General features: G+C 47.5%; 3 pseudogenes across 3 annotated transcripts in view; 2 read left to right on the top strand and 1 right to left on the bottom strand.

Moving 5' to 3' along the window:
- The window catches only part of LOC311529434 (olfactory receptor 5V1-like), a 504,463-nt pseudogene that overhangs the window by 152,132 nt on the left and 324,996 nt on the right, over nucleotides 1-27,335 (top strand). The gene's annotated exons all lie outside the window — the stretch shown is intronic.
- The window catches only part of LOC311529399 (olfactory receptor 10A7-like), a 329,327-nt pseudogene that overhangs the window by 112,585 nt on the left and 189,407 nt on the right, over nucleotides 1-27,335 (top strand). The window lies entirely within an intron of this gene.
- Nucleotides 19,963-20,980, bottom strand: LOC311529402 (olfactory receptor 11H4-like; annotated as a pseudogene). Its single transcript has one exon. The product of its transcript is annotated as an olfactory receptor 11H4-like (transcript).

Here is a 27,335-nt window from a genome sequence, read left to right as displayed (position 1 = left end):
ATGCAAATAAGATATGTATGTATATTTGTCAGTTTCTGCTTCCTTTTGTCTCTTATGTTAAATTGGCTTTGGCTTATTTGTATAAATAAGTTAGCTTGAGCCTCAGAGAGGGACTCACATATCTGGTTGCATTGGCAAAGCGCTTTGCTAATAAACAGAGTGGTCTGACAAATTATGTGAGTCCTGAATCTGACTTTGACAATTTGGAGGTTCCACCGAGATGGCAACCATCTTCACTGGGGCCGTGTGAGTCCTGACTGTTCTTAGGACGGCCGTGGCAAGCTGGCACCTGGGTATTTGGCCCGAGCGTTCCTCCGCCAGAACAGAAGGGTGCATGACCACAGTGAAGTCTATGCCATCGAACCTGTTGGTTCCCACTCTGTTCTGCTAGGGATCCCGGGATCTGACATCAGGAATCTGGTCAGGTAATTATTTCTGTGTGTTGTCCGGACTGAGAACTGTCTTGTCTCTGTGTCTATCCATCCTCCCTGTGATGTGTTTGAGTCTGGGCGCCGTCTCCGTCCGGGGATCAGCTGAGCAAAGGGTTCCTGTCCCCATGGTCTGAGTGAGTGAAATCTGCACAGTCGTAGCCACACCACGCCTTGGGTAAAACCCTTGGTGTGAAAGCAAGGGCGATTGAGGCAGTAGCCTGTGGACTCCTTTGGTGTGTTGCACCAGGCATCGCTCTGACGAACCCGACTTTTCTTCTTGTGTGATTGGTGTCTAAAGTCCTCCTGTATGGGTAACCAGACATCTAAAAGAACACCGGCTCAATTTATGTATTTTAGGAAGGGTCCAGACTCCTGTAAATTTCTGGAAAATGGTCTAGGCTAACTCAGGAGAATCCCAAAATTCAGTGGCCACTGTTAGGATCTTGGGACAAAGACCGAGTAGACGTCTTAAAAGACAAACTCGGCCAACCTAAAACTAAATTGGCAAAAGGAGAGGTTGATTGTTTCATGCAGTGGTGGGAAGAGGCAAATCATAGGTGGACAGAATCAAAACTTGCCTCTCTCAAAGACTCTGGCTTCTATCCCACCAGATGCAACTCATTTTACTGTTGTTGATTTGTGCTCTGCTTTCTTTTCTGTCCCGGTTCACCCTGACTCCCAGTTCCTGTTTGCCTTTTCTTACAAGGGGCAACAGTACACATGGACCACACTGCTCCAGGGGTATAATGAAAGCCCATCATATTTTTCCCAAGCATTAGCCCGAGACCTTGCTGACCTTGTTTTCCCGTCCAGGTCCACATTAGTCCAATATGTAGGTGACCTACTCCTCTGTTCCCCTTCATTGTCTGCCTCTGAAACTTTAGTGCTCCTTACTGCCCTAGCAAATAAGGGTCACAAAGCTTCTCGCTCTAAACTACAACTCTGTCAAGCTTCTGTCACATACCTTGGCTTTCTCCTCTCCCAGGGTTCCCGTGCACTTTCTCCCACCCACGTCCAAGCTATCCTTAGCTTTCCCCAACCCTGCTCCCCACGCCAGGTCTGGAAGTTTTTAAGCGTGGCTGGATTTTGCAGACAATGGATTCCCCAATATGCCTCCCTTGCAAAACCTCTCCAGGAACTCACTTGATTCTCTGTGCCTGACCCCATGCCGTGGCCCCCTGAGGCCAATTCTGCCTTTGTTTTCCTCAAACAGGGTTTGGCTTCTGCCCCTGCCTTAGGGCTGCCTGACTATTCTAAGCCTTTTACCCTTTTCTGCCATGAACAATCTAGGTGTACACTTAGAGTTCTCACTGAGATACATGGAGAAAAGAACCGCCCAGTGGCTTATTTCTCTGCCACTTTAGACCCTGTTGCCCAAAGCTTACCCCCCTGCCTGCGTGCTGTGGCTGCTGCAGCGTGCCTAGTCAAAATGTCTGATTCCCTTGTTCTCTGCTCTCCTCTTACCGTCCTGGTCCCTCACTGACCTCACCCCGCTCCAAGACTCTGCCCCAGAAACCGAGAAAGAATCCTGGGTTGCCCAAGGTTGCTCTCTACATCCTGATTCTTTTTGGCGCTCGCCTACTGGCACCTTTGTAGCCCCCTTTTCACTCTACCCATCTCTGGCTGCCCTGCTACATGGTGTTTCGCATGTCAGAAAGGATGGGATGGTCTCTGCTGTAACTAAGACAGGATGGGGGGCCCCCCATTTTAGCTCTTTTGCAGCCCGCCACTGTGCAGCCTGTACCATTTGCCAAAGCCATAATATTGGTAAACCTGTAAAAGTGGCCCAGGGGTTCTGAGGTCTGCCTCAAGCACCATTTTTGCATTGGCAACTTGATTTTGTACAAATGCCTAAGTGTCAACAATATGAATTTATATTGGTTATGGTATGTTTATTCTCTGATTGGATTGAAGCCTTTCCTTGTCGCAAGGCTGACCACTGTCTGTTGCCAAATGTTTGTTAAATCATATTATGCCTGCCAAGGGAATTCCTGCTACTCTGTCCAGTGATCAGGGTACACATTTTACTGGACAACTTGTTCAACACCTGGACCGTATATCACACATCAAACACCTGTTGCACTGTCCCTCCCACCCACAGAGTGCAGGAAAGACAAAATGGTGTACTTAAGAATAAGCTTGCTAAAATTTGTGACTCTACAGGATTAAGCTGGCCAGTAGCCTTACCCATTAGCCCTTATGGACATGAGATCCACTCCATCCCAAAGGCATAAATTAAGTCCCTTTGAAATTGTTATGGGACACCCTATGCGAGCTATGACTACCATTACTCCCATTCCAGATTTGAACTTGACTCACAGTGCGCTCCTTCAGTATTGCAAGGGACTAATGCAAGCTGTAAGTCACTTTCATTCACAGGTTCAAGCCGCCTGGCCCACAGAACCCACCTCCGACACTTGCCACAACCTCGAGCCAGGTGATTGGGTCTACGTACAGTGCCATCATCGGAAGCACGCCTTGGAGCCCCAGTGAAAGGGTCTTCGTCAGGTACTGCTTACTACACAGACGGCTGTTAAACTATCTGGCATCGCAGCGTGGATACATGCTTCACAGTGTAAGAAGGCACCATCCCCAGAGAACCAATCATCATCTCAGGACAACGCAGAGTCAATTTTGACTCCAGGAGAAGACATAGAGGAACAGTCTGCAATACCTTACAATCTACACTCTCGTAAGGGTTGCCAGAAGCAGACGAGAGGAAAAAAGAAAAACCTGGTAGGCATAAAAACGTGACTGCGGTTCCCTCAGTTGAGGTTGTCAGAACCAGAAGAGCCTTGCCTGCAACATGTGCCTCTGCCTGTTCCTCGGCTGCTGGTATCTTACGGTCTGGGGAGACCACAATGACAATTCTTTTATCCAGCAGCAGGTGTGACTAGCTCAGACCCTTAATATTTCTAATTGCTGGGTCTGCAGCCACATCCCAGCCCACTCTCAAACTGGTGTTCCTGTCCTGGCTATCCCACTCAAGTCCCCACACCTCACTGGAGGGCCTCATCCATTTAACAAAATATGGAACAGCAATGACACTTGGGAAGCGGTGGGAATAAATGCATCTAAGTAGATAAGTGTGGTGGAGGGAAAAGTTCATTGGTGTTGGGTGTGTAATGGGACAGGGCTGGATCTGGGGAAAAGCCGTTGCCTTCAGCTTATTGTGGCCAATGGTGTATGGGATTATTCAAACAAAACTAAAAAGTGGCGGGCTGGGTAAATAACACCACTCCTCGTCAGGAGAATTACCCTGTACCCTTTGGGGGATACTCCTCCTCCTTTGCAAACACCTATATGACAAATGGGTGCAACCGACCCTTCCCAGCCTTAATAGGCCATCACTGGGTGTGTGGGACCAGAGCTTATACCGCACTACCAGCTAATTGGTCAGAAATCTGTTATCCCGCCTGACTCGTCCCACAATTCGGAGTGCTAGGAACCTTCCCTCGAGAACGCCTCCACAATTTCAGGCGAAAAAGAAGGGACTTAACAGATGCCCAATGGTATGTAAATAACATAAGCCCCTTAACCTGGGAAGAGGTCATTGGCGGTTCCTCCATACCATTAGGGGGAGTAATACACCATGCAAAAAGGCTCCTAAGGTTACAAGCAGTAGTTGAAATAATGGCAAATGAAACTGGAGAAAGTTTAAGAGCCCTAGCCAAAGAAACAGGGACAATCCAACAGATGGCCCTCCAAAACCATCAGGCATTGGACATAGTGCTGGCGGCAAAAGGAGGGACTTGTGCTCTCATTGGAAAAGACTGCTGTGTGTATATACCAGGCAACACCAATGAGGTAATAGATCATGCTAGCCACTTAGAACAAATCACATATCTTCCCCACGAAGAGCCAAGTTCTTTATGGAAGTGGCTAAGTAACATTTTCAATTTCTCTGGCATAGGAAACTGGTTGTTTCAGGGAGCCCTAACTCTCCTGTTTGGAATCCTAATAATTTTTGTATGTTTTCAGTTACTTTTCTGTTGTATCCAAAATTGTGTCAGGCATGCTACACAGATAGCTGCCCCAAACCAGAGTGCTAATTTGATGATTTTAAATATTACTGAGGAACAAAGAGATAAAGAACGATTGATATGTGGAACCCAGTCATTGTTGGTCATTGCGTAGCATGACCAAAAGGAGGGATTGTGAAAGTAGAATGAATTATATTGAAATTATAATTCATTAAAGAAATGCTACTTGAAGGGTTTGTTGAAATATAGTTGTCAGGAAGAGAAACATTAAGGAATGTGAGACAATGGGTTCTCAAACTAATTAACTTAGATCTCCTACTGAGCTAGGAGATTGGTAAACGTTAGTATGCAAATGAGATATGTATGTATATTTGTCAGTTTCTGCTTCCTTTTGTCTCTTATGTTAAATTGGCTTTGGCTTATTTGTATAAATAAGTTAGCTTGAGCCTCAGAGAGGGACTCACATATCTGGTTGCATTGGCAAAGCGCTTTGCTAATAAACAGAGTGGTCTGACAAATTATGTGAGTCCTGAACCTAACTTTGACAGTAACAAGAACCAGGGAAGTGAAGGGAAAGCCTGTGACGTTGCACCCCATAATACTTTTTAGAAATATGCTTATGTGTGTAAATATGACATAACTGGAATATGTTTTATGCTAGATATGCCATATAACATGTCTTTGCAAAGGTTATGTTCTACTGAATGTATCCATCCTATTTGTATGCATGTATCATACAAGCAGTACGCCTTCTCACTCTTATGAGTCTCATGATTCTAGCAGCTTCTTAATTGGCTCCAGGTGTCCTAATTAACCTGCCTGCCTGAATTTGTTCCAGCAAGTTCCTTCTTGTTCTGGAACTGCCTGTGTTACTTTACCCAAGGAAAATGGACCTGCTTAATCTGGGTCTAATATATGTACCTTCTAACACTCTTCTTGTAGCTATCTGGCCCGATCCTGTCATAGCCATTAATGGTGGTTTGGAATCTCGATGGCTCCCATTAACCAGGACAATTGGTTGTAAATGGCTCTGTTTACTTGTAAGACTTCCTGTATACCTGTGTGCCAGTGAGCGGGTAATGAAGTCTCACAGGACATGTGATCATGTCACCTGAACTGGAATCCATCTTTAACCTGGTGCTTTTTCATTTAGAAGGAGGCGTGGAAATCCAGAGAGACACAAAGGATTCCTGCCTTGTGCCAAAGCTATTGAAGGGGGTAGAACAGAACAAAAGGGGCTGCAGTCATGAGAAATCCCCTAGTTACCACCTGAGCTGGAACTAACAAGAACTGTACCAGGGGAAAGATTGGGCCCAGACTAAGAAGGAGTCTAGTCTGTGAAAGAAGCTTATTGGAACATCTCTGAGGGTGAGATTTACCTGTATTCAGTTTCTTAATGTATTAGACTTAGTCTTGCATGTTTTTGCTTTATTTTACTTGGTAACTTACTTTGTTCTGTCTGTTATTACTTGAAACCACTTAAATCCTACTTTTTATTCTTAATAAAATCACTTTTGTTTATTATTGAACCCAGAGTAAGTGATTAATACCTGAGGGAGCAAAGAGCTGTGCTTATCTCTCTGTCAGTGTTATAGGGGGCGGACTTTTTATGAGTTTACCCTGTATTGGCTTTATACAAGTAAAACAGATTTATTTGGGGTTTGGATCCCATTGGGAGCTGGGTTTCTGGGTGCTGGAGACGGGAGTACCTGCAGAGTGGCTTTCAGTTAAAGCCTTCAGCTTTGGGGATGTGGTTCAGACCCTGGGTCTGTGTTGCAGCAGGCTAGCATGTCTGGCTCAACAAGGCAGGGTTCTGGAGTCCCAGGCTGGCAGGGAAAATGGGCTCAGAGGTAGTTTCAGTACGTCAGGTGACAGTCCCAAGAAGGTCTATGTGACTGAACCCATCACAGTGGGAATGGACTGGAAGACCCCTAGATGTACCTTCCAACCATACAGTTCTATGACTCTTTGTTTTATATCAGTGATGGTCTCAGAAGTTTGTTTGTTTTCTCCTTTTATTTATTTTAAAATTTCAACTATTTTTTTCAACACTCAAAACATCCCAACCATCTCAAGTCAGAAGCTAGCAAAAGATGATGCACAAAACTCCATTAAGCATCTTCTACCTTGTGAAGAATACTGGGGCTTGTTCTCAACCATGCATGCAAAACGTATGTACATTGCTATCAAGGACATATTTCTTTGGGGTGTTGAGCACGCATCTCTCATTGATCTCCCTGGGAAATGGTGAATCCAGCAGTTTGCAGGGTGAGGACCTATGGGCCTGATTCTCCACTGCCTTGCAGCTGGCATGAGCTTTTCCATCTCCCTAAAGCAGGGATTGAATGCTACAATAAGAATGTGACAGTTTGTTATATTTATTTGAATAATAGTAACATGTACAGGCACCAATCAAGATCCCAGTCCCAGTGTGCTCTGTACAGTCACACATGGGAGATAGTCCTTGCCTCTGAAGAGTTACAGTGTAAACAGACAAAGGGTGGGAGGGGAAATAAAACCAGAGTGGGGAAGGGACTTACTCACAGTCACACAGCAGGTCAGTAGCAGAGGAATCAAATGCAGATCTCCTGACTCCTAGCTCAGTTCCCCTATATGCTGGACAATACTTTGCAAAGGTGTAAATAATTACACCAAGGTGCAAGACGGGGGGTTGTAACCTATGCATCGGCTTCATTTGGGAGACAACAAAATGTGTGAGGAGCAATATCTATTGAAATGAGTTGGAATGCCCACAAATGTTGACTCCTATCCATGCTGTTACTATCAGTGAATAAAAGAAAATAAATGTCTCTAAAGTACAATCTTCCTCTGGGTCTCACAGTGTAAATCAAGCTCCTAAGGATGGGCCATTGGGCAAGACCTGGCCACTGATCTGACCCTTTGTGTGATTCAGGCAGGGCAAAGGGTCCTTATATAAATGGTAACTGACCTTTGGACAGTGCCCCTGTCAGGGGAAGATCTTGACTGGTAGAAAAGTGGTAGAGATGCCTCCCACCCCATCGCCCCCATCAGGCTCCTCAAGAGGTCACACATTGGGGTTGGTTCAGGGACAAACCGGGGTGTCACCAGAGCACCAATACATTCCACTAGGGGTGGCTGGGAAATGGAATTGTGTGGGAAATACCTATATTTCAAAATCTGGTTTTGTTCTGAAATGAAAAGTCTAATGTTTAAATTTAATACAAAATGGAAATTCTGAAAAAAGTCATTTTGGAAGCATCTAAACATTTTATTTTGATAACGTTCAAACATAATATTATATAGAGTACTACACCTAATATATGCAATATTAAATATAAAAGGCCATTTTAAATATAGTGTATATAAAATATAATATGATAGTAAATATAGGATAAATCTCTAAACAATAAAATCAAAATGAAAAGTTTTGACATTTTGAAAACAAAACGTTTCAACATTATCAGCACAAAATGTTTCCGCATTCTCAAAATGAAATGAGAAAGATGAAAGAATTTGTGTTGACTTTCTCCTGAAAGTCCATTGAAATCAACACATTCCCTTGTAGAAAATGTCACTGAAATCAACACGTGTGTGTGTGATAGCTGTCATCTTGGTTGACACTGTGCTTGAACTGAGGAACCTGCAAACCTAAAAGCATTCTTGGGTAAGAACCCTCCTTCCATATATAACCGGTATGTTTTAACCAGCTTTCTCTTCCACCAGTTCTTAGCTGAGCACCTGGTGCACAGTCCCTTGAGATGGTTGGCTCAGTAAGGGCAGCAGCAGGTTTGGCTGGTTTCTGCTCCAGTTGCAGAGGGTAACCAGTGGGGGGCGAGTGTCAGGACAGTGGTCGCGGGAAGTTGGAAAGGATACAGATTGTGCATCTCTGAGATCCTGGAAAGGGGTGGACAGCAAGTGGGAAAATAAGGGAATGAGAGAAGAAGAAGAAGTGGGTGAGGCTCTCAGCTACCACAGTGACGAGGGTGGCATGAAACATAGATAGGTAGATAGTAAAATAGATAGATGAGATTATTTGTGGGGAGATAATGAAGGAGAAAGAAGGGGTAATAATGTGGGAGTACATAGAGGCAGTATCAGTAAGCAAGGAGCAGATCAAAATGGAGGATACATAGGATGAAGGGGCAATAGAGGGAAAGGGCTTTGCAGTGATGGGATAAAATTGGACAGGACCACGGGGTGGGACGGCGAAGGGCAGGGCTTTCTTCTATATCCTATTAGTTCTATGATGGTAGCACCCAGAGACTCCAAGTGAGATCAGGGCTCCATTGGTCTGGGTTTTGCACAGACACATAGTGAGAGATAGTCCCTGCTCCCAAGAGCTTGCAATCTAATGAGGACAAAGGAACAATGAGGGAAATTGAGGCATAAAGAGATTATGGGATTTGCCTCAGATCACAGAAGGAGTTTGTGGTAGAATCAGGAGTTTTATCCAGGTCTTCTGAGTGCCAGGCCAATGCCTTAACTCCCGGATCATCCCTTCCTCTCATCATTGTATTGTAGGCCTTGTGTAGCCAAGCAGTGGCTTCAATTTTCTAGCCACCGACCCTGTACTGCAACTGCTGACTGAGAGAGGAAAGATTCCATATCACATCCCCATACTCTGATGAAATGTCCTCTTCATTCAGTGTTTAAATCCACAGGTACAGCCAGGGGCAGCCCTAGACTAGCTGCCAGCTACTGGCGTCTAAGTGAACCATGCAATCCCCAAACCTCAAGGGCAGATCTAGGCTGAGGTATTTGGTAAACTGGGAAACATTTTGCCCCTTTTTTCCTTTTAATGTTTTTTAAGCAATTTTTTTTTAAACAGAGGCTTATTTATTCTGTTTGTCCGTCCATCCATCTGTCCAACCAATGTTTCTGGGATCACAAAAAATAGAGACACAAAATTTTCAGAATAGATTTGTACATGACAGCTAGATGATATTTCAGTCGAATTTCAAATAAAAATGCATTAAAAACGTTAATTATAATTTTTATTATTTCAAATCCAAAATCATCCATTATGCTATCGTGCTTTAACTGCCATTACCACCACACCCAATATAAAAATAAATAAGAAAAATCTTCAATGAACTTTAACCTGTATTTACAAAACACTCTGAATAAAAAACACTCTGGGCTCTTAAAACATGACTGTTCTTGCTTTAAGTTTTGAAAATTCAGTCACTAGTTCTTTTAGATCCAGTCTTCCAGCTATTTCATGCTCTGTTGACATTGTGGCAAGTCCAACAAGTCTCTCTTGCACCATTGTTGAACGCAGATATGTTTTTATCAGTTTTAACATTGAGAAGCTACGTTCCCCACTAGCTACAAAAACTGGCAAAGTTAAAAGAATGCATAGAGCTATAAAAATGTTTGCAAAACTGTCTGTGAGTTTATTTTCACAAACAAACTTCAGTACTTCTTCAGGAGTGGAATGTTATGTGGTTGATGTCACTGGGGCCAGAGAAGGGCAGCCTATCCACGACCAGACTGTGGACCAGGATAATCAAGAAACCTCCAGCTCATGAAGCCACCAGGAGATTGAGGCAGGTCTGGCTGTTCATGATGCCTGCATATCTCAGTAGGTTACAGATGGCCAGGTTACAGGCAAAGACATGACTGCCAGGATCAAAACCTTGGTGAATCCTAGGAGGAAGCAGAAAAAGGATTGCATCAGATGGCTTATGAAGGAGATGGTCCTGGTTCCCAAAACAATGTTCACCAGCATCATGGGCACTGTGGCAGAGGTGATCATGAGCTCCAGGAAGGAGAAGTTGCTCAGGAAGAAGTACATAGGCAAGCGAATCAGATGGCTATTCAGCACCAGGGCAATGATTGTGAGGTTTCCTGCCAGAGTCAGGGTGTACATGAAGAGAAAGACAGTAAACAGCAGGAGCTCAGTGGAGCGGATGCTCTCAAAGCCCAGGAGGATGAATTTGCTCACAATGGTTCTGTTACCTGGGTGCATTATGTCACTGTCACGGAGTGTGGGGGAGTCCAGGCCCTGCACCCCTCTTCCTGGGATCCACTGAGACTCTCAGCCAGCCAGTAAAACAGAAGGTTTATTGGACAACAGGAACACAGTCCACAACAGAGCTTGTGGGTACAACCAGGACCCCTCAATCATGTCCTTCTGGGGGAGCAGGGAGCTTAGACCCCAGCCCTGGGGTTCCCTGTGTTCCTCCACCCAGCCCCAAACTGAAAACTAAACCCACCCAGCAGGTTCCCTGCTGCAGCCTCTGTTCACATTCCTGGGCAGAGGTGTTACCTCCCCCTCCCCCTCCTGGCTCAGGTGACAGGCTCTCAGGTCTCCCATCCCCAGGGCACATTCCCAGGTCAACACTCCCCCCTCCCTGCTGAGTCACATCGTCACATCTCTCCCCCCTTCGAGACTGAACTGAGCGGGGTCACGCTGACCAGTGACCTGGGGAAGTTCGGGGCCCCCTCTCCGGGACAGCGCATCCGCTATCAGGTTGGCACTTCCCTTCACGTGGACCACGTCCATGTCGTAATCCTGCAGGAGCAGGCTCCATCTCAGGAGTTTGGTGTTGGCTCCTTTCATCTGGTGCAGCCAGGTCAGGGGAGAGTGGTCGGTGTAGACGGTGAAGTGTCGCCCGAAGAGATAGGGCTCTAGTTTCTTGAGGGACCACACCATGGCCAGGCACTCCTTCTCGATGGCCGCGTAGTGTTGCTCCCGGGGTAGCAACTTCTTGCTCAGGTACACGATGGGGTGTCTCTCCCCCTTTTCATCCTCCTGCATTAACACCGCCCCCAGTCCCGTGTCGGAGGCGTCGGTGAACACCACAAAGGGCTTGTCAAAGTCTGGGTTTGCCAGAACTGGGCCACTGAGCAGAGCCTCCTTCAGCGCCCGGAAAGCCACCTGGCACTGCTCGGTCCAGACCACCTTGTCTGGCTTCCCCTTCTTGCATAGCTCAGTGATGGGGGTGGCTATGGTGCTAAAGTGGGGCACAAATCTTCGGTAGTATCCTGCCATCCCAATAAAGGCTTGGACCTGCTTTTTGGTGTGGGGAGCGGGCCAGTCTCTGATCACCTCCACCTTGGCTGGTTCCGGCTTTAGGCGGCCGCTCCCCACCCGATGGCCCAGGTAAGATACTTCCTCCATCCCCACCTTGCACTTCTCCGCTTTTACAGTCAGCCCAGCCCCCTGGAGTCGGTCCAGCACTTGTCTAACCTGGGACACATGGTCCTCCCAGGTCTGGCTAAAGACACAGATGTCATCAATATACGCCACGGCAAAACTCTCCATCCCCCTCAGTAGCTGGTCCACCAGGCGCTGGAAGGTGGCCGGCGCTCCCTTGAGGCCAAAAGGCAGGGTCAGGAACTCATAGAGCCCCAGAGGGGTGATAAAGGCCGATTTCAGTCGGGCATCTGCATCCAGCGGCATTTGCCAGTAGCCCTTTGTAAGGTCCATGGTGGTAAGGTACCGAGCTCCTCCCAGCTTGTCTAGGAGCTCGTCCGGCCTGGGCATGGGGTAGGCATCAGATACAGTGATGGCATTGAGCTTCCGATAGTCCACACAGAACCGGACCGACCCATCCTTTTTGGGGACCAGCACCACTGGCGAGGCCCAAGGGCTGGCAGATGGCTGGATCACCCCCAAAGCCAGCATGTCCCGGACCTCTCTTTCCAGGTCCTGAGCAGTTTTCCCTGTGACTCAGAAGGGGGAGCATCTTATCGGCGGGTGCGACCCTGTCTGCACCCGTTGGACAGTCAGATTAGTGCGTCCAGGCTGGTTGGAAAACAACTGTCGGTATGGATGCAGCACCTCCCTGACCTCAGCTTGCTGGGCAGGGGTTAGCTGATCCGAGAGGGGAATTGTTTCCAGCGGGGAACCAGCTCTGGTCCCAGGGAATAGATCTACTAAAGGGTCATCTCCCTGCTCTTCCCACTGTCCACACACAGCCAACACCACATTCCCCCTGGCATAATATGGCTTCATCATATTCACATGGTACACCCGGCGGTGGTGCGCCCGGTTCGACAGCTCCACCACATAGTTTACCTCATTGAGCTGCTTGACGACCCTGAAAGGGCCCTCCCAGGCGGCCTGTAGTTTGTTCTTTCTCACTGGGATGAGAACCATCACCGGATCCCCGGTGGTGTAGGCACGGGCCCGTGCCGTGCGGTCATACCAGACCTTCTGCTTCCTCTGGGCTCTGGCCAGATTCTCCCTGGCCGGGCCCATGAGTTCAGCCAGTCTCTCTCGGAAGATCAGGACATACTCCACCACTGACTCTCCATCGGGAGTGGCCTTCCCCTCCCACTCGTCTCTCATCAGGTCCAGGGGGCCCCTCACCCTCCTTCCATATAGCAGTTCGAAAGGCGAAAATCCGGTAGACTCCTGGGGCACCTCCCTGTACGCGAACAGCAGGTGAGGTAAGTACTTGTCCCAATCCTGCGGGTGCTGGTCCATAAAGGTTCTCAGCATCATCTTTAGCGTCCCGTTAAACCTCTCCACCAGCGCGTTGGACTGGGGGTGATAAGCTGAGGCCCAGTCGTGCCGGACCCCACATTTCTCCCACAAGCACCGGAGCAGAGCCGACATGAAGTTGGAGCCTTGGTCTGTCAAGACTTCCTTGGGGAACCCCACTCGGCTGAAAATGGTCAGGAGCGCATCGGCCACGGTGTCTGCTTCAATGGAAGCTAAGGGCACTGCCTCGGGGTAGCGGGTGGCAAAATCTACCACCACCAGAATGTATTTCTTCCCCGACCGGGTCGTCCTGCTGAGAGGCCCCACGATGTCCATGGCCACCTTCTGGAAAGGCTCCTCTATGATGGGCAAAGGTCTCAAAGCTGCTTTCCCCTTGTCCCGGGCCTTCCCCACCCTCTGACAGGGGTCACAGGATCGGCAATACTGCCGGACCGTGGTAAAGACCCCGGGCCAGTAAAAGTTCTGTAGCAACCTCTGCCGGGTGCACCGGATTCCCTGGTGCCCTGCGAGGGGGATGTCATGGGCCAGGGACAGCAGCTTGCGGCGATACTTCTGGGGGACCACCAGCTGCCTCCTGATCCCACAGGACTCCACTTCCCTTGGGGGAGCCCATTCTCGGTACAGGAACCCCTTCTCCCACAGGAACCTCTCCTGGCAGCCTCTCCTCATAGTCCGTACCACACTGAGGTCAGCCAGATCCCTGAGCTTCCGCAAGGAGGGATCTTTCCTCAACTCGGCCTGGAACTCAGCGGCTGGGGCAGGGACGGGGCCCGGTTCCCCCTCAGTGACCAGGTCTGAGGCCTCAGCCTCTCTGAGCCATGCCCCTCGGCGCTCCCTCCCCACCAGGGTAGGGTCCTGCGCCTCCGGTGTGGTACCCTCCCCAAGGTCAGGGTGCAGTGCCCCTCGCCGGCTCTGGCTACGCGTCACAACCAGGGCGGTCTGGGGCTTGCTTGGCCAGTCCTCTAGGTCTCCCCCCATCAAAACATCAGTGGGCAAATGGTGGTGTACCCCCACATCCTTGGGGCCCTCCTTGGCCCCCCATTTCAGGTGTACCCTTGCCACGGGCACCTTAAATGGGGTCCCGCCCACCCCTGTCAGGGTCAGGTAGGTGTTGGGCACCACCTGATCTGGGGCCACCACCTCAGGCCGGGCCAGCGTCACCTCCGCGCCCATATCCCAGTATCCATTGACCTTCCTCCCATCCACCTCCAGGGGAACAAGGCACTCTCTCCGGAGGGACAGCCCCGCGCCCACCCTGTAAACCGAGCACCCTGAGTCCAGAGCCTCCAGCCCTCTGGCGGAGTTGGCCTGGGGTACTCTTCCCTCCTGAGCAGGTGGTAAACTGGCAGCCCCCCTTTTCTGGGTCGTCTGCCCCTCGTCCAGCTGGGTCCCTACCCAGTTAACCCTGGGTAGGTTGGGTCTGCTCAGTCTGTCCCTGAGCCCGGGGCACTGGGACCGTACGTGGCCTCTCTGGCCACAGTGATAGCAGCTCAGGTCACGTTGGTCCCCTCGAGCAGGTCGGAGGGGCCCGACGCCAGGCGTTCCCCTTGGGAGGGGGTTGTCCCTATTTCCCCGCTGGGAGGCCCCCTGGTGACTCTCTCTCTGCATCGGGGGGGGCCTGTTCTTTTGGGACTCCTCCCGGCTACCCCCTGACCGACTGTTCACAAACTCGTCGGCCAGCTGCCCTGCGTGCTGGGGGTTCTCGAGCTTTTTGTCCACCAACCACAGCCTCAGGTCGGAAGGGCACTGATCATACAGTTGCTCCAGTACGATTAGGTCAAGCAGGTCCTCTTTAGCTCGGGCCCCAGCTGTCCACTTGCGGGCATACCCCTGCATCCGGTTGACCAGTTGTAGGTAGGTGACCTCAGGCGTTTTACGCTGACTCCGGAACCTTCTCCAGTACATCTCGGGGGTCAGCCCAAACTCACGGAGCAGGGCCTGTTTGAACAGTTCATAGTCCCCTGCCTCCGGCCCTGTCATCCGGCTGTACACCTCCACGGCTTTGGGGTCCAGTAAGGGGGTGAGGAACTGGAGCCTGTCCGCAGGGTCAACCCTGTGCAGCTCACAGGCATTCTCAAAGGCCGTCAGGAAGCTATCCATGTCCTCCCCCTCCTTCCTCTGGGCCAGGAAGCACTTATCAAAGTTCCTTGCCGTCCTGGGTCCCCCCTCACTCACCGCAGCCGGCGCCCCACTGCTCCTCAGCCTGGCCAGCTCCAGTTCATGCTGTCTTTGTTTCTCCTTCTCCTCCTGCTCATGTTGACGTTGTTTCTCCTTCTCCTCCTGCTCATGTTGACGTTGTTTCTCCTCATGTTGACGTTGTTTCTCATGATCCTCCAGCTCCCTCATTTTCATCTCCCTCTCCCATTCCAGCCGCATCCGCTCCAGGGATGGGGAGCTCCGCCGGGAGGATCCCCTGCTGGGTGCCGGGGTCAGGGTGCCCTCGGTATTCACTGGGCTTCCCCCAACCCCTTCCCCAGACATAGGTAGGAAGGGTCTCGGGATGTCCTCGGCAGCAGTCTGACCCCTCCCAGCCCGGTCAGGCCCCAGGGCCCATGCTGCGTCTGCCGGGCGGCTTCCCTCAGGGACAGGGATCGGATCATCCAAGCGATCCCTCTCCTCCAACTGGGCAATCAGCTGTTCCTTGGTGGACCTCCCGATGCGCAGCCCTCTCTGCCTGCACAGCTCCACCAGGTCGCTCTTAAGGCGTTTAGCGTACATCTCCCTGCTGGCCACTCGCAGGCTGGGCAGCTTCCCACGGTTTCCAGGAAAAGCCCTTAGTGTGCCAGTCCTTCTTGAGGTCACCACCTCTTTGCCAGGGTCGAGCTGCAGACTCCTCCGCCCCTGGGACCGCTCGCTGCAATCCCCCGGGGGACCCTGTTACTGCAAAAGTCCTTCTCTCTGGTCACACATTCCCAGGGGTTAACCACCCCCCGAAATCGTCTCTCTCTGAATCTTCAGCACGCCTGGTCCCTGTCAATTCCCCTTCGTTTTACTGTTCCCCGGTCACTTACTGCAGGAAGCGCCGTTCACGGGGTGCAGTACATCCCACCACTGCCACCAGTTGTCACGGAGTGTGGGGGAGTCCAGGCCCTGCACCCCTCTTCCTGGGATCCACTGAGACTCTCAGCCAGCCAGTAAAACAGAAGGTTTATTGGACAACAGGAACACAGTCCACAACAGAGCTTGTGGGTACAGCCAGGACCCCTCAATCACGTCCTTCTGGGGGAGCAGGGAGCTTAGACCCCAGCCCTGGGGTTCCCTGTGTTCCTCCACCCAGCCCCAAACTGAAAACTAAACCCACCCAGCAGGTTCCCTGCTGCAGCCTCTGTTCACATTCCTGGGCAGAGGTGTTACCTCCCCCTCCCCCTCCTGGCTCAGGTGACAGGCTCTCAGGTCTCCCATCCCCAGGGCACATTCCCAGGTCAACACTCCCCCCTCCCTGCTGAGTCACATTGTCACAGTCACCTTTGGAAATAACATAGGGAATGGGTGCCCATGAATGGGATTCAAAGATGCTAGCACACTAAATAAGGAGCCAGTGAACCTAGCCAATAGGAAATTCCAAGGAGAGGTATGTGACCTAAGCCTTGCACCTCAAAGAGAGTTTGGCACCTAGTCTGAGCCATAGGGAGGAGCCTATATGCACTGACAAGTCACAGCTGTGATCACTGCAATCATAATGGTGGATTTCAACTATCCCCATATTGAGTGGGTACTTGTCACTTCAGGACAGGATGCAAAGAGGAAATTTCTAGACATGAAAAATGACTGCTTCTTGAAGTAGCTAGTCGTAAAACCCACAAGAGGAGAGGCAATTCTTTATTTACTCCTAAGTGGCACACAGTATCTGGGGCAAAAGGAGAATATAGATGAACCGCTCGGTAATAGCAACAATAATGTAAATAAATGTAACATCCTTGTAAGGGGGGAGGATGCAAAAGAAACCCACCACAGTAGCATTTAACATCAGAAAGGGGAACTACCCAAAACTGAGAAAAGTAGTTAAATGGAAATTAAAAGGGACAGTCACAAGAGTGAAATGCTTACAAGATACATGGAAACTATTTAAAAACAACATAATAGAAGTTCAAACTAAATGTATACCCCCAAATAAAAAAATAAATCAAGAGGATAAAAAATACTACTATGGCTAAACAGCAGAGTAAAAGAGGTGATTAGAGTAAAAATTGGAAGTCAAATCCTAGTGAGGAAAATAGAAAGGAGCATAAATTCTGGCAAGCCAGGAGTAAAAAGTATAACAAGGAAGTATAACAAGAAAGAATTTGAAGGGTAACTATCTAAGGACACACACACAAAATACCTCTTTGTTTTGAAGTACATCTGCCACTGGATGATAAAGGTGCTACCGGAGCACTCAAGGAAGACAAGGTGGTTGCGAAGAAGTTAAATGAGTTCTTTGCATCGATCATCACTGCAGAGGAAGCGAGGGAGTTACACACACCCGAGCTATTCTTTTTAGGAGACAAATCAGAAGAACAGTCACAGACTGAGGTGTCAATCAAGGACATTTTGGAACAAATTGAAATGAAACGGTAATAAGTCACCAGAACCAGATGGTATTCATCCAAGAGTTCAGAAGGAACTCAAATATGAAATCGGAGAACTACTAACTATGGTATGTAATTTATCACTTAAATCAGCCTCTGGACCAGATGACTGGAGGGGTAATGTCTATTTTTAAAAAGAGGCCATAGAGGTGATCCTGGCAATTACAGGCAGATAAGCCTAACTTCTGTACCAAGCAAATTGACTGAAACCATAGTAAAGAACAGAATTATTAAACACATGGATAGAACATGATTTGTTGGGGTAGAGTCAACACGACTTTTGTAAAGGGAAATCATGCCTCACCAATCTATTACAATTCTTTGAGGGAGTCAATACATATGTGGACAAGGGTGATCCAGTCGATATAGTATATTGGACTTTCAGAATGCCTTTGAGAAGGGCCCTCAAGGGGAAAACCCTTGTCCAGTTTTAAACTGGAAAGTTCTTTTTCTTCAGCTCTCAGAAAGCAGTGGGGTCTAGTAGGCTAGAGGGGAGGGATGGGTTGTCAGCATTCCTGGGATCTATCCCTAGCTTTGGGAGGACAGTGGGTTCTAGTGGGTCACAGCTGGGACAGGGGAGGAAGGGTAGTCAGCACTTCTGGGGTTTACCTATTGGTTTGGGAGGGGAGTAGGCAGTGAGGCAAGTAAGCCAGTATGGTTAGGTACGCAGGACGATTAGGACTTTTTTGCCGGTATGCCATACTGGAAAGACACATTCGATATCCACTGAACACCATGGCACTCCCAGGAACCGCAGCGGCGAAAGGAGCAGAACGTGGGGCAGCCCACTGGCAGCTCCTCCGGCACGGCTGTACCACCCACAGCCCTTCCACGCAGCTGTGTCTCCTGTCTGTGGTCTGTACAACCCAGCCGGAGGACAGGGCTGGGGGCAGTACAGCTGCACTGGAGGAGCTGCCAGCCCCATATTCTGCTCCTTTTGCCGCCACAGTTCCTGGGAGAGACCTACGGTTCAGCAGATACCGATTTCTATCTACGGATATCCGCATCCGCAGTATAAATTTGTATCCACGCAGGGTGACTTGTAGGAGGGGCACAAAAGGCCAAGTGACCCTCCCAAGGCTCAAGGCACTCTCCCAGGCAGCTGCTGTGCTGCAGCAGGCAGCATCCGGGAGTGACTCCAGGGCCTGGCTGCCAGGAAGAACTTGCCAGGGGGGCGGGGGCGCAGTGGGAGGACAGAGCCCCCGTCCCTCCGGGTAACATGGGATGGGGAGAGGACAGAGAGAGCTCGGGGTCACTGTTTCGGGGACGGGCCAGAATCACGTGGGGGGGGTCACGTGGAGGGGTCACATGAGGAGGTCACATGCCCCCTTTAGCTGGTGCCCCCCTTTGTGTCCCTCCTATGAGTTGCTGTACCAGTAACAGTTAAAATCTACTTGCACCATGGGAGTAGGAAAGTGGGATCCAGGGGGTTAGAGCAGGGCTTGGGAGTCTGGACTCATGGGTCAGAGTTTAAGGCCAGAGGGAACCACCAGATCACCTAGTCTCACCTTCTGTCGATCACAGGCCACCAACACGACCCGCCAACTGAATTAGTCCAAAGTAGGACAGCTCACAGGAGACCAAACTATTATGTGCCACAGGCAGAGAACAGCAGGGGCCGATGTGCACCAAGTGAGATACACCCAGATAACCCTGGTGAGTGAGCTGCACCCCATGCTGCAGAGGAAGATGCAAAACCCCCAAGTCACTGCCAATCTGAACCAGGTGGAGGGGGGCAGAATTCCTTCCCACCCCACATATGGTGACCAGTTAGACCCTGAGCATGTGAGCAAGAACCAGCCAGCTGAGCACCCAAGACAGAATGCTTTGTGGCATTTCAGAGTCCTGGCCCACCCTGTCCGGTGTCCCATCTCCAGCAGTGTCCATCCCTGATGTTTCAGAGGAAGAAAACACCACCCCACAAAATAAAAATAGAATACACCTCTTCCATAAAACTAATTGTTTACTCTGACAGCTCCTATTTAGAGGTGGTTTCAGACGGTTAGAGACCTCCTCATTTCTGTCCCTTGCTATGGGAGAGGAGTGGGGTCTTGTGAGTTGGATTGGGGGAAATTGGATTTCTAGGTTCTATCCCTGGCTCTGGGAAGTGAACGGGATTGAGTGAGTTAGAATATGGTGCTAGGACTCCTGGGTTCTATCCTTGCCTGTTGGAGTGGGACGTGATTCATTACACACAAATATAATGTCGCCATGATTTTGGTCCCAGCTGCACAAGTGTCCATCTATGGACATCACTGGAGTTTCAAGGAGAGCAGAACTTTTCCATCTGGCTCTAAGTGTGAACACACATTTATCCAGGTAACGATCGAAATGCGAGTGAGCCTCCCAGCATACACACTCAGTTTGCTCTCCTGCCCTCTGTAACCACACATTGAGCAGGGTTCCTTTCCTCCAGCAAGGACACATACACCCCCACACCTCCCGCCAGCCCCCCATGCGCTGGTTGTATCATCAATAAATGTTTATATTACGAGTGACCCCTATAGAACATGCAAAATGCTCTCTGTGTTCTCCCTGCAGGATTACAGCCAGCATGCCCTAGAGGGGAAGGGCCCCATAACCCATTGCCCACCCCCTGACTGGCCAGTCCTTGCAGGCTGGGACAACAGCAGAACACCCTGCTGCTCCCCCAGCAGGATCCTCCTCAGAGCCTTCTTCATCTACTTGTTTCTCAGGCTGCAGATCAGCGGGTTGAGCAGTGGGGTCCCCACAGTGTAGAAGAGCATCACAACCTTCCCATCACAACTTTCACAACGGGTTGACATAGGTGACCATGATGGAGCCGTAGAACAGGCCCACAATGGCCAGGTGTGAGCTGCAGGTGGAGAAGACCTTGTGCTGCCTGGCCCCTGAAGGCAGCATCAAAACTGTTCTGAGGACTAGCCCATAGGAGGCCAAGATGAGGAGGACACTGGTGAAGATCATGAGGGAGGTCTGGGTGAAGAAGGTCTATTCAGTCTGGGGAGCTGGGGTGCAGGAGGCAGCCAGCAATGGGCCCAGGTCACAGAAAAAATGATCCAGGGTGTTGGGGCCGCAGAAGGAGAGCTGGGAGATGAGGATGGTGGGCATCAAGAACCACAGGAAGCCTATGAATCAGCAGGAGGCCACCAAGGCCCAGCAGAGCCAGAAGGACATAAGGACAGTAGAGCGCAGGGGGTGGCAGATGGCTAGGTACCTATCCAAGGCCGTGGATGAGAGTAAGAGGCATTCAGCAGCCCCCATGGAAAAGAAGAAGTAGAACTGCACAAATCAGGAGATGGGGACAGCGGGGGACACCAGGTCAGAGAGCATCCGTGGCACCGTGGATGTGATGTAGCAGATCTTTGGCCAGGCAAAGTTCTCCAACAGGATGTACATGGGCAGGCATTGGAGGTGGGGGTCCCGCAGCACAGCCCACACAATGCACAGGTTCCCTACCAGCGTCCTGGCATAGGCGGAGGAGAGAAGGGCACAGAGGAAGGTGTGGCTCAGCAGGCCGAAGGAGGGGAAACCTAGCAAGATGAACTGGGTCACCAGGATGGTGCTGTTGGCTGGATTCATCAGGGGACCTTGGAGGTAAACGGAAACGATCAACAGGACGCCATGGTTCTACCCAGAGATCTGGGTGGGGAAGTGTCTTTAGAGTAGTAAAGAACATGTGCACACACACACAGAGTCACTCTCAGTCTCTCTTTCTCATACATATCATATATCAAACACTACCTGGTATCTGACACTCAGGCTGGGTTTATTCTTCCTTTGGAAACCCTCAGCACTGGATAAAGATCCTGCATTGAGCCATTTGGCCAGCTATCCTGCTTGGACAATGAACTCTTGCTTCTCCTTCCATAGCTGGATCAGCTCCTTTGGACCAGTCTAGGATCACAAACCCCATCAGTTCTGGTCAAAATAGCAGATGATGCTCAGAGAAGCTGGGGGAGCTGATATAATGTTTTCTCCTCCCCAAACTTCAAGGCTAAAGTGAAATTGACTGGGCTAGGACTGCATCTTTAGGCATTTTGGAAACGAGATGAGACTCCTAAACCACATTGGAAAATGTTACCCCAAACCTTTCCTCTTGTCTAACTAATGAGTGATACAGAGCTGAATCAAGAGGGTTTTTTAAAAATTCCTTGCCTTGAGTTTGGACTGATCTAAGGATAACATCAGTCATGGATTGGCCTAACGGCTCTGAAAAAGGAAAAGCTAGATCTAATATAGAAAAATCTATATTAATATAGCAATAAGATTAAACTCTACAAACAATCAGTACATGTATGAATGAATTTGTAGAGTCAATTGATAATTATACTATTTATTGATTATTGTATTATTTATTAATAATTGAGGTAACCCCTAGGAATCACAGTCACAGATGAGTTTTCAGAGTAGCAGCCGTGTTAGTCTGTATCCGAGAAAAGAACAGGAGGACTTGTGGCACCGTAGAGACTAACAAATTTATTAGAGCATAAGCTTTCATGGGCAACAGCTCACTTCATCGCATGCATAGAATGGAACATATAGTAAGAAGATGTATATATATATATATATATATATATATATATATATATATATATACATACAGAGAAGGTGGAAGTAGCCATACCAATTGTAAGAGGCTAATTAATTAAGAAGCGCTATTATCAGCAGGAGAAAAAAAAAACTTTTGTAGTGATAATCAAGATGGCCCATTCAGACAGTTGAGAAGAAGGTGTGAGGATACTTAACATGGGGGAAATAGATTCAATATGTGCAATGACCCAGCCACGCCCAGTCGCAGACCAGTCGCAGACCAGGACCTCATTGTGCAAAGTGCTGCACAAACACCGAAGAAAAAGACAGCCCCGGCCCCAACCAGTTTACACAAGATATTTTCCAAATAAGATCAAAATGGTCGATTGAGTTACAGTTTATATTAAATTTGAGACTCAGAATGTAAAATTAATCATTGCATGCTATATAAATTCCTAAATTTGATTAACATGTAAAATTAATACCTATAATACAATTTTGATAAAAAAAACAAATAACTACCTAAGATATCAATTCCTATATTTAATTAAAATAAATCAATAACTATATATGCTATCCATTACTACCTTCAATTAAAATAATAAATAATAATTAGATATTATCTTTATTTAAGTTTTGAAATAAATTAAGAATTAGATATTTTGTTCATTCCTACATCCAATGAAAATATTCACTTATTAATATTACTGAGTTAGTTATTAACATGACATACATATGTATGGCTTTCTAGATTCACTTCACATGTTAAATTAATATTTACTTATCCTGTTAATTCCTAGATTTTATTAAAACCTTAAATTAATAAGTATATATTGTGATGATTTCCAGATTTGTTAAAATATTACATTGGTAATTACATAGGAAATGAATTCCTATTATGTTTACAATAATTAATATTCATAGATTCTTATTTTTCATTAACATAGTAAATTATGAATGATATATTACGTTTGTCCATGTTTGATTAAAATCTTAAATTAATAAGTACATTTTGTACTATTTTACAGATTTGATTAAAATACTAACTTAATAATGATACATTGTAACTCCCGGACTTGGTTAAAATATTAAACTAATATGTACATAATTTTCTAGATTTGATTAAAATATTCAGTTAACAGCTACATATATTTTTAGATTTTGCGATTCAAATATTGAGCTAATAATTCTATATCTGAAAAATTTCAAGAATCAGTTAAATATTGGGTTAAGAACAGTATATTGTGCTAATATCCATGTTAAAGTCAAATATGAAAGTAGTAAATATATATTTTATTAATACATAGATTAGATTTGTAAGATTCAAAGTGAGATAGGAAATGTTAAATCAAAAGATATATTTTCTATGTATTTCTAGATTTCATTGTAATAGTCCCACATAAATTCTGGGATCCAGACAAACCCAGAGAATTATCTGCTCTGATCATTGGAGTACAGAGAATATACAACAGATCAGAATCTCTTTAGAAAGTTGATCTACAGAGGAATGGTAATGGATTTTTTTCTTTTGTTGCTTCTTTATGAAAGAGAAAAAAATGTCCACCCACAATGGTTTAAAGCATTTTTTCCTTCTATTAAACATAGATGTATCCAGTGCTTCATTTGTGCCAGAGATTGCCAGGGCTGAGCCCCGGCACCTCTGGGCTTGGCGGTTCATTGCCCCAGTACCTCTGGGCTTGCTGCATCAGTTATGAAATTAAAAGAATTGCTTGAGCCCCAGTACTTCTTTCATTACACATTAAGGATTGGACATATCTATCTCTGTATCTATCTATCCTCACAATTACTTTTTAAAAATTATCTAGCAGTCTGCCTGTTAGTCTAAAATGTAAATCTACTTTTTGCTGAAGAACTATTGGACAGTATAAGAATGTTTACTGGGCTCTCTTAACAATTTAGGCCTAAGCAACTGGTATAACTTGAATTGGCCTTTAAACGGGTATAATTAAAACAGCGTGTGGACACACTTACTTTGGTCTCAGAGAAGATGATTTCAGGTTAACTAAAACCTATTCCTAATTGATTTAAACTAACCCAGAATAATCAGGTTTAAACTGAAGTAAGAATATCCACAACACATTTTACATTCATTTAGCTATATCGGTTTAAATTCACAGTGAGTGATACTGGGTCAGGTTGAAATGGGTAAGGCTGTAAAGCAGGGGTCAGCAACCTATGGCACATGTGATGAAGGCAGCATGTGAGCTGATTTTCACTGGCACTCTGCTTGGGGTCCCATCCGCCTGGCCACCACCGTTGCCACTCTGGGGTTCTGGCCGCCAGCCCCTTGACAGACAGGGTCCTGGCCGCCGGCCCCACTCAGCCCGCTGCCGGCCTGGGGTACCAGCCACTGGCCCCTGCCAGCTGGGGTTCCATCCACCGGCCCTACTCAGCCCACTGCTGGCCTGGGGTCCCAGCCGCTGGCCCAGGGCTCTATTCCTGGCCTTGGCCTGGCGCTCTGCAGCCGCTCCCAGCTTTGGCCCACTGGCATCAGCCTAGGGCAGTGAGGGGTGCAGACAGGGGCAAGAGCGGGCTCAGCTCAGTACCCGCACCTTAAAAATTGTTCCAGTGCCACTGGGATATTTTTAAGTTCTGATTTGCTGCTTATACCACGCCACGTGGAACAGCACACTGCGTTTGATGGTGTGCATGCCGTCTGTTGCAATTTTTTTTCTCACTGTGAATTGAGGGGTACATTTGACAAAATGCCAGCTCCTAAGAAAGCAAAGTTAGATGTCCATTCATTTCAACCTTCTTGGACAGACACATTTGGATTTATTCAAAAGAAGGGCCTTGCTCTTTGTGCTTTCCTTTGTGAAAGTGTTGTTTGTCGCACATCAAGTGTTCAACAACATTTTGAAACGAAGCACAAGAAAACCTTTCTTGATGAAGCAGACAATGCAGAATCGATCAAAAAGGCAGTAGCAGGATAGGAGAAGCAAAACAGTGTTTTTAAATGCTAAAGTGTAAGTAAAAGTCAACCTACAGAAGGAAGTTACAAGATTGCACAGTGCACTGCAAACAAAGGAAAGCTGTTTACAGATGGGGAATATATAAAAGAAGTTTTTCTCAGCAGTTCGGAGGTTTTGTTCAATGATTTTCCAAATAAAGATACGTGCGTATCTAGAATAAAAGAACTGCCTGTCTCTGCCAGAACAGTTGAGAGACGCATAAGCGAGATGGCAGAAAACATTACAAAAAGCAGACGACTGCATTAAAAGACACAGCAGTGTTTAGCATTGCAGTTGATGAGAGCGTGGATATAAATGAAGTTCCACGTTTGGCAGTTGTTGCAAGACATTGTGCTTCTGATGAAATCCCAGGGGAACTTTGTTGCCTAAAACCACTGCATGGCACAACAAAGGGGGAAGATATAGTGGAAAGTTTTGTAAACCATTTTAAAGAACAAGGAGTTAACATCAGAAAAATATTTTGTGTGACAACAGATGGTGCTCCTGCCATGGTCGGAAAACAGAAGGGAGTTGTAAAGTTATTTGAAGATCAAATTGGCTGCCTGACAGTCAAATTTGACTGTATCATCCATGAAGAAACCCTGTATGCTAAAATTTCTAATTCAGAGCTTAAGAATGTGATGAATGCAGTGATGCAAATTGAGAATTTCCTTGTTGCTCGATCTACTTTGACTCACAGACAGTTTCAAGCACTGCCAGAAGAGATGGACAGTGCTTATAATGACATTCCACTTCATAGTAACATTCGGTGTCTAAGTTGTGGCAAGGTTTTGGTGAGCTTTGTAAACTGCTTTAATGCAATCGAGGCCTTTTTGTCTGAACTGGATCCACCCCGAACTGGATAATGGCAAATGGCTGTGTAAGCTTATGGTTCTAAATGACATCACCGCTCACCTAAATGAATTCAACCTCTGTCTCCAGGGTGCTGGGCAAATGGCTCTGGATCTTTATGAAGCCTGGAAGACATTTGTTGTAGAGCTAGCGTTTTTTTCTCAGGATATTCGAACTTCGATTTTGCACTACTTCCAACACATACAAGAGATATCGACACATTGCACTGTCAGTGTTGATGAGATTGGAACGTACATGCAAGAACTGGAATCAGGATTTTCTGACAGATTTCAAGATTTCCAGCGATTTGGCCCAATGCTTTCTTTTCTAATTAAACCTGAAAAGTTCAACGAAAGTGTCTTGGATTTGTCTGTATTTCAGTGAATGGGTGCTGAAGATTTCGAGATGCAGCTCATTCAGTTAAAAAGCTCAGAATTGTGGGCATCAAAGTTTGGAGAGCTGCAGAGCGCACTTGAAGCTACCGAGAGAGATCATGGGGCCTCTATTCTGACCTGCTGGACGTCCCTGACAGTGAAATTAAACTGTTTGAAGAAAATTGCGTTTGCAATACTTTCAGCATTTGGATCCACATACCTGTGTGGACAGGTATTTTCACACATGAAATCTGTCCTCTATCCCTCTCGGTTAACAACAGATCACTCAGAAGCCTGTGTGCAGTATGCAAATACGTGCCAGACATTGGAAAACTCAGCAAGGAAAAGTAAGGGCAAGGATCACACTAAACTGATAAGATCTGCATTTTCATTTGATTTTAAATGAAGCTTCTTAAACAATTTAAAAACCTCATTGACTTTACATACAACAATAGTTTAGTTCTATAATACAGACTTAAAGAGAGAGACCTTCTAAAAACGTTAAAATGTATTACTGGCACATGAAACCTTAAATTACAGTGAATAAATGAAGACTTGGCCCACCACTTCTGAAAGGTTGCTGATACCTGCTGAAGGTATGGTCATCCCTGGTTTTACTGGGTCATTACTGGGAGGACTGGGGGATGCTTGTTGGAAGCACTAACCTGCACCGAAGAGGTGAAGAGGTTAGAATCTGAAAACACAGTACCTGTCTCCACCATGTAAACTAGCCATTGGAATTGAACGTGTGTCAGTCTAGGGCCTGAGAGGGCAGGGGGCAAGTGGTTTAGGGCACAAACAATTGGGAGCCTGGACTCCTGGGTTCTATTCCTGGCTCAGGAGGGCAATGGTATGGAGCCATAGAACTGAAGGCCAGAAGAGACCACCTGGTTATCTAGTCTGACCCTCTGTATATTCCTGACACCCAGCATCTGCACACTGACCCACCTACCAGCGTATCACAGCCCACAGGAGACTAGGCTATTGCTTGCCCCAGGCAGAGAATAGGAGGAACTAGGGTGCACCAGTGCCTGAGGCCCCCACAATGCAGAGAAACGATTATGAGAGATACACCCAGCTCGTCTTGCTGAGTGGCCCACCCCCCACGCTGAAGAGGAAGGTGAAACCATCCCAAGGTCATGGCCAGCTGTGGGCCTCTCCTGGTGCTTCAGGAGGATTAAAAACAGCAACAACAAAAAAACATCT

This window comes from Lepidochelys olivacea (genome assembly GCF_965140295.1).
Source record: "Lepidochelys olivacea isolate rLepOli2 genome assembly, chromosome: 13".
Lineage (NCBI taxonomy): Eukaryota > Metazoa > Chordata > Testudines > Cheloniidae > Lepidochelys > Lepidochelys olivacea.
Note: the sequence above shows the minus strand (reverse complement) of the source record. Positions and strands in the feature narration are given on the sequence as shown.